General features: G+C 43.7%; 1 protein-coding gene across 1 annotated transcript in view; it reads left to right on the top strand.

Annotated features, from left to right (window-relative positions):
- Nucleotides 1–17,557, top strand: part of LOC147683491 (putative serine protease K12H4.7) — a 599,324-nt gene that overhangs the window by 498,815 nt on the left and 82,952 nt on the right. The gene's annotated exons all lie outside the window — the stretch shown is intronic.

The following is a 17,557-nucleotide window of genomic DNA, read 5'->3' on the forward strand; positions in this document are numbered from 1 at the left end:
TCACCCTCAACCTCACTCACCCTCAACCCCTCACCCTCAACCCCTCACTCACCCTCACTCTCACTCATCCTCACTCACCCTCACTTACCCTCACTCACCCTCACCCTCACTCACCCTCAACCCCTCACCCTCACTCACTCACCCTCAACCCCTCACCCTCAACCCCTCACTCACCCTCACTCATCCTCACTCAACCATCCTCAACCTCACTCACCCTCAACCCCTCACCCTCAACCCCTCACCCTCACTCACTCACCCTCAACCCCTCACCCTCAAACCCTCACCCTCACTCACCCACCCTCAACCCCTCACCCTCACTCACTCACCCTCAACCCCTCACTCTCACTCACTCACCCTCACTCACCCTCAACCCCTCCCCCTCGACCCCTCCCCCTCAACCCCTCACCCTCACTCACCCTCACTCACCCTCAACCCCTCACTCACCCTCAACCCCTCACTCACCCTCAACCCCTCACTCACCCTCACTCTCACTCATCCTCACTCACCCTCAACCCCTCACCCTCACCCTCACTCACCCTCAACCCCTCACCCACTCACCCTCAACCCCTCACCCTCAACCCCTCACTCACCCTCACTCTCACTCAGCCTCAACTACTCCCCCTCACCCTCACTCACCCAAAACCCCTCACTCACCCTCACCCTCACTCACCCTCAACACCTCACTCACCCTCACTCACCCACACCCTCACTCACCCTCAACACCTCACCCTCAACCCCTCACCCTCAACCCCTCACCCTCAACCCCTCACCCTCACTCACCCTCACTCACCCTCACTCACCCTCACCCTCACTCACCCTCACTCACCCTCACCCACCCTCACCCTCACTCACACTCACCCTCACCCTCACACAGTGCAATAGTTCTCAGACCATTTCAGTTAGAGCTTTTAGAAATGTTTATGGCTTTTTTTATTTGTAATACTTTAGCATTGGCTACAGGAAACAAAAATGCTAAACATTTACAAAAAAAACCCATAAACAATTCTAAAAGCACTAACTCTAATGGTGCGAGACCTATTGCATTTCCAATGCTTGTTTAAATAGAATTTTGCCGAAGCAGTGTTTTGAGGATAGGCAATATGCAAATGTGGGCCACTTTTTTGTTTGCGTGCCCGGGCCGATTTTGAATCCCAATCCAACCCTGGTGAGAGGTAGATAGGAGGGCTAGGTGGGGAGGATGATAGCAGTGGCCTAGCTAGGTCTCGTGACGCCCAGGGCGATACCTCAGTTTGCCGCTGTCCAGTGCCTGTAAGAGCAGTGGGGGTTAACAACGAGAGGGGGGTTGCAGGCAACAATTACTGGGGGAGGGGGGGTACTCGCGACAACTAGTGGGAGGTGCCTTTTGTGACGTCGAACACAGACGAGGGATAATAAAGAAAAAATACAACAAAACTTACCATGCGCTTGTGGCTCACCATCTCCCTCCAAAACGTGCTGACAGAGGCGCACTGTCCCCCAGCTACGTCACTGGGTGACAGGGGGGTAAAACCTGGGATTGCAGCATGTTGGAAATTATAGGAGCCAATGTTACCGTTTGCAGGACCTTTATGCAGACAGTTTTTTTTGCCCTTCTGATGATTGATGTCGTTTCCATGGGTCCAGCTCGCCCATCACAAACGCCAGCCCTGATTGGCAGGAGGGAGTGTGTGTAGATTTTTATGGGTGAGATAAAACTTTGCTTCCCCATGAAGAACAGGAGCGGTTACATCTCGGTTTACAAGGTTATGCTTTGTTTTATATGGGTCTGTTTGGAGACCGGCAGATTAATCTTTGGCAGCTACGTTATGGGATAAGCTGGTGGGGGGGGGGGGGAGAGAAACACGGGAGAGGGTAAGTAACGGGAGCTGGTAGGTGAAGCAATGCAGGCAGAAGAGGAAGCAGGGTTCGGGGCAACACCACAGGGAGCAAGTAACCGGGGATACCTGGGTAGGGAAAACCAACAGAACAGGGGGTGCATAAGGAGAGAGAGGGCAGAACGACAGGGGAAGAAAGGAACACCGTAGGGGGAGGGAGAAGCACCCGGGCATAAAAGGAATTGGGGATAAGCACACAGATGTAAGCGTAGCAGCACACAGACAGAAAGCACAGCAGAAGGGGAAACTAGCACGAGGGAGACGGGAGGAACCGAGGAATACCAAGAGTGAGGGGGTGAGATAGAAATAGGGGTGCAAGTGGGGGTTTCACACAAGCACACACCAGCGCTGGGAAGGAAAGGAATAGACATGAATGAGGATATAAGAGACGGCCTGAAAACCTAAGCACTCATATGGAGTGCTTGAAAACAAAGAAAAAAGTAGCTCCAAAAAAGGTAGCAGTGGATTGACACAAGTACTTCGTCTGTGCTCCAGGGAGGGCCAATCACAAGAAGGGGACATGAAGCATCCATTCTGTGGCAAATGGGGACAAAGCTGAAGCTAACAAATGGTAATGTATGGGCGGGCTGCAAGCCCACTGTACGTACACAAAATGTCTCGAAGAGACCGTGCATGCACGGTCTATGCAACGCCTAAAAACGCCAGCATAAATTGGTTACTCTGCAGAAAGGGTTCTATTTGCAGAGACTGTGATGTCTTTATCAAATTGTCTGGACTGTATACTATCGCCTTTTTGGCTTTCTTCTCACAGAACGCCCACCAGTTGTCTCCCTGCCTCATACTTTCCTCACCTCCCGAACAAACCCACTTGCCAAACGATCAGTGTTCATTCCACTGAAAAGGGTTGTTGTTGACCTGAAGCAATCTCCCACTTTTGAATAAACACCGTCCTTTGTGCGTATTTGTTTCCATGTGTGCTCTGAGATCGGAAACAGTTGTGTCATGTGCCATGGCTTATGGCTATGAAAATAGTCAGCCACCTGCTCCCAATCCGGAAGAGGGTTGCGTTTCAGAACTTCCTAAATTCAGCGAAATGTTCATCACTCCTGCGTCAGAGCAAAACGTGTCTTTTTTTCTCAAGAGAAAATGCACTGATGAGACAACTGGATCATTACTAAGGTAGTTTTGTTCACATCTAGTAGTTGGCAGAAAGGGGCGTACAAAGCCCTGTAGCCCCTGCCGGGTGGGGGAGGGGGACCCTTAAAGGTGCCCGTTCAGCCCAAGGCCAGGGAATGTCTGGGAGATATGGGTGGGGGGGGGGTCTTCATTACATTCTGCAAGGGGATGGGGTAATACATTTACTGTACGCCACTGTTTGTGAACATTTGAGAAACATTTTTTTTGTTTGCAAACTTGACTTTGGTTTCATTCTCCTTTTGGGATTAGGAATGCGGATTGAAAGGATTAAATCTGCATTGGTCCAAAGGTACTCAAATAATAGTTTATCTAGACAAAAGTCAATATAAACGTGGTGACTGTCGTCGGTAATTCAATATTTCCAATCAATTTCATTAAAAACATAAAACGTTTAGCTTTAATTGTAAGGTACATTGAGGCAATTACATGAGTTCAAAATGACTTTGTCTACAATAAGTCTGAAGCCAAAGGTGGTGTTGCGGCTGAATATTAAACAAATTTAGGGTGTGAGTAAAGTCTGGGCAACAATTGAAAATGCAGATATTCATGTAGAATATGTGTGATATGAAATTTGCCTGGAATCCCACAGTGGCAATGGCCATTAACAATCCATTTTTCTTTTACGTGAGGAAATGACATTCAAGGTTTTATCTCCCAACTAATGAGCTTCCTTCACTAGTCCTGTATTTTTTTTTTTACCAAATTAAAAACTACTGACCTTTATTGAAAGGGAATGCATAGTAGACTTATTCTCTACAAGGGAGGCCTTGCTCTAGTCAACTATCGTTTTTCAGAGAAAGAAATACAATTTCTCTATTCTGTATCGACCTGCTAACAAAACTTCAGATTCCCTTATATGGGCACTCTTGCTTGTTGCATAGGGCATCTATGGTTTATTAAATGCAGTCCACTTTTTTTGAAGGTTGATGAAGGTCATTTGATTGCAACCCTTGACTCTTCAAAGTGTCTGAAGGCTGCCTTGTCGCTCTGACCTCACACCTGTATGTGAGCCAAACATTCTAATGGAAATTTGTATGCCTCTGTGGACTAGACTGCAGTGCACTTCATAGGTAGAACAAGAAACAAAGGCAAAGTTTATGACATTATTCATACACAAATGATCCACGCTTGTACTAAAAACAAGGCCAGCAATGGAAGAACTGCAGCGATTCCTCTGACCTCCACTGGCTTAAATGAATGTATACAGTGGAGCATGATGGGATGTTTGCTGAGCCTATGAGGGAACAAACAATGGCATAAATGCTGCTAGTACTACAATTGCTAGTCAACCTTTCACCTTTAATTCGGTGATCCTTTTGGGCTCTTTATAGCTTGAACACAGCTGCTTTTCGGTGGGTAGTACTCCCAGTTTTTAAAACAGTATGTATATTAGTTTTTATGAAACAATATATCAATGAGTGGAAATACTAACAAACATTTCTATTGTATTGCAAACTGAGAATTTGTTTAGATTGATTTCGAATTATCTGCTAGCCGCATTTGCTCTGCCTTCATCTAACTGCGCAGCCAGATCTAGTATAGCTTATGGGTTGAAAAATGTATTTGTCCTCCCACTTGTGTGGACTTCACTTTGGACACTGTGCCATATTTTCACTCATTTTGAGTATCAGTTGTGTAAACACGTCTTTATCAGTATAAACTTACAAGACAAACATTGCACATTAGTCTCCAAGTTGCACTGTTTTTCCGGCTACACTTAATAATGCATAATGTTAACTAGTTCAAGGTCTTGTAGGGCAAAGATGTCTTGTGTGGTGCTGTTAGCTTGAATTCTTGAAAAACACGTTTGTTATTCCATAAAACACAATATTTCACCACCTAATGCTTTAACCCCAACACATCGTTGTTCCCTTAATGTGATTTTACAGACCTATACCTTACTATTACAGGTAAAATATATGGTACTGTTCAGGTCATGTACCCTCTGGTACAAACCTAGACCTTACTAGACCATAGTATTACAGATAAATATATGATACTGTTCAGGTAATGCCCTTTGGATTAACCTTAAGCCAGTGTTCCTTCAGTTGATGCCACAGTCACAACTCATACTTCAGTTGTCCTCAAAATCATCGTAAACAGGCAAATGCACATCTATATTCATACATTTTCCCTTTAGATCAAAACATTTTGTTCTCTGTCTTTATCTTTCTTGCAACTCCTGTTCTCACTTAGGGATACTGTGCTCAAATGTCACACTCTGCTTTTATCAAGTTTTGTACCACATTTCCTTTATTTGCTTTGGGTAGCTTGCCTATGCCTACCCTTGTGCTATCTAAACATTCTTCTTTGAGACGCCCTCAGTCATAAAGTTCTTAACTTCATGCTGACATATCATCATCGCTCATGCCCTTAACACCTTTGAATCTCATGACGAGCTTAGCTCGTCATGAGCCACGGTGCTTGTGTGCTCATGACAAGCTGAGCTCATCATGAGCTTTAGAACGCTCGCACACTGGGCTAATTCCCCTGCTGTGCGAACGTTCTAAAGAAACGGGTGTGGTCATGACGAGCTCAGCTCATCGTGAGCACACGACCACCGTGGCTCATGACGAGCTGACCTCGTCATGAGCACAGGGGCGCTGTGCGCGCATCCCAGCACAGCAAGGGAATTTGCCCAGCTGTGAAGGGGTTATACCGTCCTCTGATCACTTCACTGTTTTAGATTGCCTTACCTATCCTCACAAAGGCTTGCAGTTAAGCTTTCAACAGTGCACCAGTTTCAAATGAGAAAGCCCAGACATGGGACTTGCAGAAGTTCAATACTCCTGCACCATATTTTTTTAATGCAATTCTTAATATGTATATTACCCCTTTCAGAGCTCATGTGAGGACTGTGGCTCTTGCCCTTTGAAGAGGGTCACATCCAGGGCCGGACTGGCCATAGCGGGCACCGGGCAATCCCCCGGTGTGCCGCACGGGTGGGGGCCGGTTTGGGGCCCCTGGGGGCCGTTTTTGCAGCATAGCTGCATAATCGGCCCTGTAACAAAAACGGCCGAAAACCCGCCCCGAGAAAGATCTCGGCGGCACTTCCACCCCCGGAGGGGGGGGGGGGGGGGGGGGGGGGCCGCCGAGCACTTTGCCAGGGCCGGTTGTGGTTCCCAGTCCGGCCCTGGTCACATCTTCATATAGTGTAAACTTTATTGGATTTTCAAATGGTGGACTCAGTTGGAAGTCCACATACACCCCAGTGTTACTTGAATGGGTACAGAGGCCTTAAGCTATATACATATTTAACTGTTTATAAATCGACACTGCTACGCTACTCTGAGCTCCATAGGGAGCACTTCAAAGGCAGTGAATCAAACTGTCAGATGAACAACTACATTGCAATTTTGACACAATTTCACATGCTATATTGTTTGCTACCGTGGTACATTTTTACCTTGACCGGGGTCATCTAAACTGAGCCCTGCGAGTAACACTACTGCTGCAATTAGAAACCAAAATCTTACCAGTTATTTTATTTAATGTTGTGAATGAATCGGATGTCTTGTGTACTTTGGGATAATTGAATTAATAACACTCTGGAAGCACAATCCTCGTGTTTTTAACTGATTTCATTTTGAACTGAACAACGCATGGTTCTGGTATCCAAATTTTCCACGGCCAGCGCAACCCCATCAAACTTCAAGTTAATGCCACATGCGACTCTATGAACTTGATCTACGCTTTAAAATGTCCCTGTGGAAAATTGTATGTCGGCAAGACCGAGAGAAAAATTAAAGTGCGCATTAACGAGCACAAATCTAACATTCAAACTAAATATGAGAAATCCAATGTTGCCATGCATTTTTATGAAGTTCACCACACCATTGCGCAACTTCAATTCACGGTTTTGGAAATTATCACCAAAACAGAAGGCATTGACAATCGCAAACAACTACTAGAAAGAGAACTCGAATGGATGTACCGTCTACAGACACTTAAACCTCATGGACTCAACGATCCCGTTGAATATAGTTGTTATTTATAACTATTATGTTTGACTAATGTATCTCATTGCTCTTTATGCTCTTTATACCCCATCACTTTGTCATATTCTTCTACTTTCTACCTTTAACTTTCTTTTCCTGACCATTCCAATATGGCCACTCTCTCGCCTTTCCTACTACCTTTTTTTATGCTGTTTCTCCTTGTGCACCTAACTAGTCCTCTCTCTATTGCCACACTTCCGCATTTAACCTCCGTGTTCCCCTAGCCGGAACACCTACACACGCCAATTGAAGCATCTGATCCTTGCGCTATCGTCCTTGAAGTAAGTTCTTCCTTTCTACATGCAGGTCTCCTCGATGGAACCGCCATAGAACTTTAGCGTTACCGCTACCTTTTCATTCCCTCACCGTCCACACACTCGGTTAAATATTCCTATTACACCCGCTCACCACCCCCGATCCCGCTATTTTCCTAAACCTCCCTAGTTCACGATGCGATTCACTACCTACACCCCTTGTTTTACGTTTAGGCACTTAACCTCTCACATGCATTGATAGGCACTTAATTCTTTTTTTAGTGTGTCCTTGTTTACTCATTCTTTATCCTTACACTGGCTCGTGTCTTCCTTTCAGCTCTCCTTGATAAAGGGCTTCTCGCCCGAAATGCATCGGAGTTCCTATTTACCATCTATGTGTTGATTTATCCACAAAACTCTATTGATATGATGTGAATATCAGTAAGAAACTCTTCAGGATTACTATCAAAAAATAAACAGTATCCTACCAAGAACATTGGAATTATTTCTTTGATCCACCGCGGAGTGCCTCATCCAGGGATGTACATGCATATTCATGTGTACACTACTCACTTAAGACTACAGAGCCCCCAGCCCTTAGGCTAGAGCTTAACAGGGTGGCGTCCTGGATGAATGCAAACTTTCTAAAATTGAATGGGGAAAAAACAGAGGTGTTGGTCCTGGGCAAGGAGAAAGGACTCTGGGGCCCTCAACATTGGCCAACAGAAATGGGTCCTCTTCCTCATCCCTCCTCGCAGGTCCGCAACCTTGGCTTTATCATAGACAAATCTCTATCTATGCGTCCACAGGTCACCAAGGTTGCGGCCACCTGCTTTACCATCTTGAGATGGCTGAGGAAGATTGTTTGGATGTTGCCTGTCCCCACCCAGAAAACCGTAGTCCAGGCCCTTGTCACTTCAAGGCTGGACTACAGTAGTATTCTTTATCTGGGAGCTAATAAAGATGAAATGCGCAAGTTGCTGCGTGTGCAAAACACGGCCGCAAGATCACTGTGTCAGGCCTCCAGATTTTCCTCGCCCTCTAGCCTGCTCAATTAGCTACTTTGGCTCCCAATCGAAAAACGGACCAGGTTCAAGGCTTTAACCTATATGTTCTGCATTAAGCACAACAGAGCCCCCCGCTATCTCAAACACCTAGCCCTTCCCTATGCTTCGTCTTGCACTCTTCGGTCTGCCACACAAGCTAAATTCCTGGTCCCGAAGATCTATGACTTTCCCGTATGGGCGGGCGGTCTTTTTCATATTTGGGCCCCGTGTTATGGAATGCTCTCCCTCTTTCTCTGCGCATGCACTCTGACCTTCTCTTGTTTCTTAAGTCACTAAAAACGTGGCTATTTGGCCAGTAGGTTGTTTTTTTACTCTGCTGCTCCTTTGATAGCACCGGGAAACCCTTGTTGGGTAGCTGTTGCGCTCATACAAATTTAATAAATAAATAAATAAAATAAATAAATGTGTAATCAATGTACTGCTTGCATACTCAGACACCGCCAATGTTTGCTATAGTAAAAATAACAGTATGACTTGGCACTGGGTTTCTAGCACTAGTGCTATTTTTTGTGTTCATAAATTGCTTGGATAAAGTACTTCCAGCAGATAATATGGATGCTCCTAAGATTGCTGCTCCAATTCTGTTTTATACAGCTGAGATAGTCTTAGTCATGGAAAGCTTCCAGCTCTCTGGGAAGGTAGCTGTATTGAATGAGGTGTTGATGACTTTCCAGAGATGGGGTGCGATGATTATGCTGGCTTTGTTGAAGACGTGGTGTGGGCATGGGTCAGACGGGGATCCAGAGTGGACGGAGTTCATGATTTTAGGATATTTTGTCTCCCTTTGTACTGCCAGTGAATTAGTAAATAGTGTTCCCTAATTTAAAGCTATGGCCTTTGAGTCGATAACATCTATTTTTCATTTCTATTGTAAATTCAGGTTATGCACGTTTTTTGATTTTGAGTGACTCAGAGTTTGATTTTTCGGATATTTGATGCTTGGTCCCTACGGTCCTAAAAATGCGTTACTGTATAAAACCAAATGTCCCTTTGTTATACTCTAAATTGTCATAGTTGTGGCTTTAAAACTCCATTGAAAGTCTTTGAAGGCAAAGTAACTTTGGCTGCACTTTTTTGGCAGAGCTGTAGTGCTTTTGAAAACGAGACATACACCTTTTTGCCAAGAACAGATTTTTATTCTACCTATTGAACCTCCCAGTGGTCACACTTTTTATAGTCCTTAAGTCTGAGTAGGGCATGGGATCAAATTAAGTACTCTACCGCTCTCAGATCCTTATTGTTTACGAGCTTGAATCTGGAAAAACCCTAATGTGACAACCTTTAGAAAAACTTTGAACAAGATCATACAGCAAAGGTATCTGTCTGGGATTCCGTGGTTCTAGCATATTGAAAAAACTCTCATCTAGGTTAATTGTGCTGTACTACAGATCGAGGTGTTGTTACTAAGCGCGGGGGCGGCCTTAGGCATGTGCAAGCTGTGCTCTTGCACAGAACCACCAAACCCCCAGGGGCCACCATGCCAATATATATCCTTAATATAATAATCCTCTGAGGATGCATACATATTTGCGTGGTGGTCCCTGGCAGTGATTTGGCGGCCACCAGCTCTGTTCCACTTCCAAACACCCTGACCCCCCCCTCTTCACTGGCCTCCTCGCTCCACCCCGCCCGGACGCCCCCTTCCTGGGCCCCTTACCTACGCTCCATGCCCAGGGCCGCCATGAGCCTAGAGCCGCTCCTGCTAAGCGTACCAAGCCCAAACAGACATGCTTGTGTGAGGTTGCAAATCACGTCTCTTTTAGAGTTTTCTATTGTATTTGGATGCAATAACTAATTCGTTTATGTATGTTTATTGTATTTTGTTGGATGTTTTTCAGTGTTCAGTGTGTCGGCACTTGTGTTATTTTTGAGCCACATGTATATATGTCACAAGCAGTATTCACAGTCTGTACTCTATTCTTTTTTGTATTCATTCAGAAGATATGACTTTTTAAATATATTTATCCTTAATCCGTAAACTGTGGTATTTTCATTTGTAATACGTTTCAGTAGTGAGTTTGTTTACATGTCATTAACGGATGGTTCTAAAAGTTTGGTGAAAAATTTGGTGGGTAGATTTTACTCATAGAAAGTTATCACATGGTACATGGTAGAACCAGTTTCTCTATACTGTACCACAGATTGACCACAATCCTATTACCAAGAGCAATATTGTGAATGTTAACATTTATTGTGGGGCATGAATAGAGAAAGAAACATTACTAATAACATGCTTGGGCCACTTGAATAATAAGGTGGCAGATAAGTTAGTCAAGTAAAGGTTATGCCAACCTCATGATCCCTCTGACAGAAAAGAACAATCTGCTTAAATAGGTACACCAGAAATAGCAAGGTAACACCTTCAGAGGCATGAATGTCTGCAGAGCACAGAAGCACATATTAAATCAACCGTAAATTATGGTCCAAGCCCTAGCGGGCATTCTAGAGATGGAGAAAGCGAGACAGGAATGGTTCGTACAGGACCCAAATCAAATAATTAAAAGGAAAAATAGCTACCATGTTCTCCTTTTTGTTTATACTCAGGTTAAGGCAGCTTCACATAATACTAACTTGTTACCTTAAAAAACAACCATCCATATATGGAGTTTTAGAAGATTTGATGGCAAAAGGAAATACATATTTAGAGGAAACATATATGCTTTACCTTTTTATTCTGTACTCTTCCAGACTGAAAACCTCTCAATGTTTAATGTGACAAACATAAATAACAAATGCCACTTTCTGATGGGAATCCTAATTCTCTGAAATAAATTTTGTGAACGAAAGAACCTTACATCGAACAAGTATAGCAAAGGCAAAAAAAGTGAATGATAATTCTGAAATATAGTAGAATTGTTTGGAAAAGCCATTGTATAGAGTACAGCGCATTCTGGGAGTAATAAATAATTACCCATGTATTGAGTACAGCGCATTCTGGGAGTAATAAATAATTATGCGGTAATCAAAAATAGAATGGACACTGGTATCTACAAAACCTTTGGTTTGTATTCGAAAACCCTCATAGACATCCTGGTTTTATCGTTGCGGTTTATCTTTTATCCGCCCCCTCAGGAGTCATGGCGTATTCATAGGGTAGTCGATTAACGTGCTGGATGCCTGCCTCACCCGAGGCTACCTCCGGTATAGGTAGAAGTGTCCAGAGATACTGGAAAAGGATAAAAATGGGATAAAAATAGTGTCTCACCTAAGAATTTATTTATTAGAAAAAGAGAGGGGTAGGCACTATTGCTAAATGAAGGTGCGATATGATGGTAATACTGTTACTGGATTACTTCATGTCTTGAAAAATGTGTCAACATGTTTCAGCTCTCTTGGCCCAGCCGGGTCTACAGAGCTTTCTTCAGGACAAAACACAAACGCAAAAACGATAGGAAGTTATTAACTCACACCACTTGTGTAGTTTTGATGTTAAGTATAGAGGACTTATACTTAGATTTCCTGTGCTGTGGAAACAAAAGCCAATAATATCCTTTATATATGTGGCTCCAGACGTGAGGTGAGCAAGCAGACATGTTGAGAATACATGTGGAGCACAAATCTCCTCAATTAGGAGCGTACGCCATGCTAGTGGCCTTAATACCGTGTAGAGAAAGGAGAGGATTGTAAACAAGGTCTAATACAGGAAGTACATTCAGGATTGCAACGTGTGCGATGTTATATTTAAATAAGACCCACTAAAGTAGGAGGTCCTGTGTAGGTAGAACTCATTGTGGACGGGAATATAAACCCTTAGTCTAGTGATCTTATTACAGAACACTACAACACGGTGCGAAATAATTACCTGTATTGAGCTCAATGGTAGCTTCAACAGGGGTCGGAGAGTCGCTTGTGGTCTTTGCTGTAGTGGTACAAACGTGCCCGCTGTGTTAGTAAAAAGGTTAACAGTCTTACCAGATAGTAGAGATCAGGTCCTGCTGCCATTCTTACCCACGATGTTCGGCGCTGTGTCCCCTGTGCTGACTCTGCTTCTGGCTATGGGCGTGTCTTGTTTTCCCCTTCTTTTAAAAAGGGCTTAGACATAAAGAGTGGACTACTGGTGGACAAAGAAGCTCCATGTAAGATGGTTGCCTCCCGGTGCAAGAAAATATGCACATTCGGTGTTATACAGGGTCAAATGTTTGATGTTGTGTGGGAAATGTCCACAATAGACGTAGTTAATGTACAAAGGGTAATTCCGTCACAAGATTGTAAGTGTGGTTGAAATTAGTTATCACTAAGTTTGGGACTCATAGTTAGTACACACTTGACTCAGTAGAATTGGTGCCACGGGATGTTATCGTTCATCCTCACGATGTCTGTTTTGAGACGGTCCACCCACCTTTGTTCTTTTTCAAATAGGACCTGCTCAGCGTTGTTGTTTTTATCTAGTAGCATTTCAAGAACCGTCCATCTCAAGTCGTCGAATGAATGTCCTGCTTCTACGAAGTGAGTACACAGCTTGGTGGTATTTTTCTTGAGTCTCACATTGCTTCTGTGTTCTCCTATGCGGAGTTTGATTTTGCGACAGGTCATGCCCACGTATTGTCGTTGGCAGGGGCAGGTCACTAAATAAATTACATGTGTGGAGTTACAATTTGTATGTTGTCTCTGGGTCCACAATAAGGTGTCTGTCAGTTTTAGGACTTTAGTGGTCTTGGTGAACTTACAGACTCCACAGGTGCCACATGGGTAGTGGCCTGTAACTGGGGCCATAGTGGTATCTCTGATTGTTGATTTCGCTGGTTTCTTTTTTGGCCTAGTATGTACGAGGATGTTTTTGGTTCTTCTGTTGGCGAATCTTGGTTTGGGCCAGTTGAATTTGCCTGACGTAACAATCTGCCAGTTCTTCCTTATCAATTTTTGGACGTCATAGGTCGCAGGGCATTAGGTAGTGACGCATGTGACTAGATCCTTAATGGGTTCTTTACAGTTGTTTTGTAAAAGGCATTCGCGGGGCTGATGTTTTGCCTGTTTTTTACACTTAGAGATTACTGCTGGGGTATAATCTCTAGATTGTAACTTTCGGCTGAGTTCCTGCGCCTGTTTCCTGTAGTCACTCTCTTTACTGCAGTTACGTTTGTGTCTTAAAAACTGACTGTAAGGGAGATTGTCCGGCAAGGGTCGGGGGTGGTAGCTTTGATACGAGAGTAGGCTGTTCTTTGCTGTGGGTTTGGTAAAGGTTTTGGTCTCCAACTTCCCATTTTCACAAAAAATCGTAAGGTCCAAGAAGTCAATGTGTTGGTTACTCGAGGTGAAGGTGAATTTTAGCCACCTTTCTCTCCCATTAAGCCATTCCATGAAGGTGGTGAGATCTAGTTTGATATCCCAGATTAGTAGAATGTCGTTGATATAACGCTTCCAGTGTATTATACTGGAAGCGTAGGGGTTGGTGTTGTTGAGGACAAATTCTTGTTCAAACTGGCTCACGTAGAGTCCAGCTACCGAAGGAGCAAAGGCGCTGCCCATGGAGGTACCATGACACTGTAAATAGAGTTGGCCGTTATATTCAAAATAGTTCTCTTTAAGAGCTAATCGGCAACATTCGAGGATGAAATGCCGTGGAGTCTTGTGTGTCCATTCTTTCATGAAAAGCAGGTCTTCCAATATCTTTAGGGTGTCTTCTTGGGGTAGGCTGGTGTAAAGGGACTCAACATCCAGTCCCACTAGTAGCATCGTTTTGGGATTGAATTCACGATCCGCAATCTGGATCAGGGGATCTCTAGTGTCTTTTAAGTAGGTTGGTGTGCTCTGAACTAAAGGTTTTAGATATTCATCGGCAAATTTGGATAGTGGTTCTAGTAATGATCCAATACCCGAGACTATCGGGCGTCCCGGAGGGGGGGACTTGTTTTTGTGAGTTTTTGGCAATGAATAGAAAAAGGGTACCTTGGGTCCTTTGGGTGTCAAGAAGTCAGCCTCCTTCTTTGAGATCCAACCATTGACCTCTGCTTCATGTGTCATGATTGCGATAGTGTTGGTTAACCTCTCGGTGGGGTCGTTGTCCAGTTTTTTATAGAAGGTTTCATCTGACAGTAGGGCCAGACATTGCTGATTGTATCCTTCTTTGGTCAGGATAATTACCCCACCGCCCTTGTCCGCTGGTTTAATGACTATGTTGTCATTGTCTCTCAGTTCTGCTAGAGCTTGTCTTTCTTTGTTGCTCAGATTTTGATAGGTCTTCTTTTTGCTGTCTAATTTGTCAATCCCATTCATTACTGCCCGTTCAAAAGTTTGAATTTCGATGGGTACAGCAGTGGTAGGAGGACAGAATTTGGATTTCCTTCTCCGAGTAGTGTCACCTTCTGTAGGCTGGGTAGTGGAATCATTGAAGAATGCTTTGAGTTTGAGAGTTCTACAAAATTCAGAAACTTCACATTTGAGTTTGAAACAATCTAATGGTGGGGTGGGTACAAACCTGAGTCCTTTATTTAGGACAATCAGTTGGTCAGTCGATAGGATTGTATTCGTTAGATTCACTACTAGTGAGTTTTGCTCGTGCTTGGTTGTGCTGAAGCCATGCTCCGTGTCTGCACGCTGAGTTGTTGATCCTGCCATCTGAGGTTTTTCTTTCTGCCCTGGGGTTGATTTTGGCCTCTTCCTAAAAAAGGCTGGGCTTGGTGGTGCTGGTTAGTGGGATTAGTCATCTGGTGGTTACCCATTGGTTGTTGTTGGTTCATGTTCGGGTGAAAGGGGTTCATCCATCCCGCATATGGAGGCATAAAAGGTTGATAAAACAGTATTGAATTTCCATGGAAAAAAGGTTGACGTTGCCACCGGTTGCCTCGTCGGGGCGTTGAAATCTGAAGTTGTTTCGGCCCCTTCTCGGTGTTGACTCGTCGGACCTGCCATCTGACCCATCAGATGAATTCCAGCCTGTGGAGTCACCATCTGAATAGTTAGGGGTTGCTGTGAAGTCATCTTTCGAGTATGGGTGCATTTTCTCTTGGCTGAATTTTTTCAGATCCTTAGTTATTTTCTGAAGTTTATTTTGCATTAAGAACTCCTGCATATCATCCATTTCTTTTGTTATTTCATCTATCTGCTTTTTGTATACCAAGGGGTTGATGTTTTTCTTAAGTTCATTTTCACATTGTTCTATTTCCACCAGTAGTGCATCCGATAATCTCTTAGCTGTTTTGGCTATGAGAAATAGGTAATCTAAGGTACATTTCCATGAAATGGATGACCAATCCCGTCGGAATACGAGATCATGTAGAAATATTCTAGGCGCATTAGTTACCCAAAGGCCTCTAGGAGCTGATTTGGATCTGAGATACTCTGTCATGATTATGCCATGTATGGCAGTTCTGTTCTGTTTTCTTTTCTTATTTGTCAAGGCGTCCCAATCATCAGTTTGTGCAATGGCTTGGATTAGGTCTGGGTTCTGTAGAAGAGGTTGTGCTGCTAGAATCTCATCAATGTCACTTCCTGTAAAACTAAGACCATTGTTGTTCTCCATGGTTCCTTCCTCACGGAGCACCCTACTAGACTAAAAGGATTTTTAGCGAGGGTGTATAGTTCCCGCAGCTGTGCGCTGCTTAAAGATTTATATCAAAGTGGAGGGAAGAGGATTAGAGGTCCATTCAGTTCCCCTGGACAGATATGCGGTAATCACAGGAAATCTAAGTATAAGTCCTCTATACTTATCATCAAAACTACACAAGTGGTGTGAGTTAATAACTTCCTATCCTTTTTGCGTTTGTGTTTTGTCCTGACGAAAGCTCTGTAGACCCGGCTGGGCCAAGAGAGCTGAAACATGTTGACACATTTTTCAAGACATGAAGTAATCCAGTAACACTATTACCATCATATCGCACCTTCATTTAGCAATAGTGCCTACCCCTCTCTTTTTTCTAATAAATACATTCTTAGGTGAGACACTATTTTTATCCCATTTTTATCCTTTTCCAGTATCTCTGGACACTTCTACCTATACCGGAGGTAGCCTCGGGTGAGGCAGGCATCCAGCACGTTAATCGACTACCCTATGAATACGCCATGACTCCTGAGGGGGCGGATAAAAGATAAACCGCAACGATAAAACCAGGATGTCTATGAGGGTTTTCGAATACAAACCAAAGGTTTTGTAGATACCAGTGTCCATTCTATTTTTGATTACCGCATATCTGTCCAGGGGAACTGAATGGACCTCTAATCCTCTTCCCTCCACTTTGATATAAAAAAAAGTAATAAATAATTACCCATGTAATTGGATTTGCAAAAGTGTATGACTAGCCATAAAATATTAAATGAACAACAGAGCCAGAGAGTTATCTCCAATGTCTCTGTTTCTAAACTGTATCAAAGTGCCCTCTTTCCCAAATTCAAGGGTCGGAGCTGACGTATCATTTGGTGCAAAAAATCAGGATTCATCTCTCCCTTCTGATTTTATATTTTCAGATTTTTATAGTTGCTGATCAATGACTACAATATACTCTTAAGACAGTTCATGAATGTAGGACCAGATGTACAAGGTTTTAGCATGCCCAAACGGATCTTAGACCCATTTGCACACAGTAAAAAGCATGGGCCCATGTACAAACCGCATTTTGCGACTTGCAAATAAATTGCGACTCGCAAAATACTGTTTTGCTATTAGAAAGGGGCGTTCCCTTCCTAGTAGCTTCTGCAAAGATATGTACCAATGTTTTGCGACCGCAATTGCAGTTGAAAAACACTCTCAAATTACCACCTACTTCGAGTAGGTGGTAATGCATTTGCAAATGGAAATGGGTCTCCAGGGCAACCCTACCTCTTTGCAAATACATGCAATATTATTTTTAAAGGGCAGGCAGTGGTGCCTGCTTTTAACAAATGAAAAGAAAACGTTTACATTTTTTAAAATGCATCCTGTTTTCCTTTAAGGAAAACGGGCTACATAAAAAAAAGTGAATTTTTTTAAAAGCAGTCACAGACCTGGTGGTCTGTTGAGACCAGCAGGCCACCATCCCTGGGAGGGCCTGTCATTCCCAATGGGCTCACAAATAGCGTGAGGCTCATTAATATTCATGAGCCTCGCAATTTGCGACCCGATTGGGAATCGCAAACGGTGTTAAACACACTGTTGTACATGCCAAATAGCCCCTCGCAATTTGCGAGGGGCTATTTGGCAGGTCGTATATCTGGCCCCAAGTGTTTTAAATGGCTAATTGACTTGCAAGATTCCCCAGCTATTCCCAGCCATTTGTAGAGGTACTATTTTAAAT

Source organism: Lissotriton vulgaris, chromosome 11 (genome assembly GCF_964263255.1).
Source record: "Lissotriton vulgaris chromosome 11, aLisVul1.2, whole genome shotgun sequence".
Lineage (NCBI taxonomy): Eukaryota > Metazoa > Chordata > Amphibia > Caudata > Salamandridae > Lissotriton > Lissotriton vulgaris.